This window comes from Etheostoma spectabile, chromosome 15, assembly GCF_008692095.1.
Source record: "Etheostoma spectabile isolate EspeVRDwgs_2016 chromosome 15, UIUC_Espe_1.0, whole genome shotgun sequence".
NCBI lineage: Eukaryota > Metazoa > Chordata > Actinopteri > Perciformes > Percidae > Etheostoma > Etheostoma spectabile.
The window spans coordinates 20074345-20074581 of NC_045747.1; the positions used below are offsets into that span (position 1 = coordinate 20074345).

Sequence of the window (237 nt, forward strand, 5' to 3'; positions counted from 1 at the left end):
GAAGATTTTCAAACTTGGGCCAATGGGGATCAGAGCAGTGGAATCGCACGTATAAAGCAAAAAACACAGAGACTAGCCTACGTAAAGGCACGTCAGCACCCCGCCATCGCTAGTTTCTGCTCCACCGCAACGATGTCAACACTACAACGCTAGATGTTATGCGGGAAATCTACAGCCAACAACGCCGGCTGACCTACGAGCAATTTGTGGCTCTACGCCAACACTCCGGGCTGAGGA

At 51.5% G+C, this 237-nt stretch overlaps 1 protein-coding gene across 2 annotated transcripts in view; it reads left to right on the plus strand.

Moving 5' to 3' along the window:
- LOC116702950 (polycomb protein suz12-B) overlaps nucleotides 1–237 on the plus strand; it is a 66415-nt gene that overhangs the window by 60190 nt on the left and 5988 nt on the right. The gene's annotated exons all lie outside the window — the stretch shown is intronic.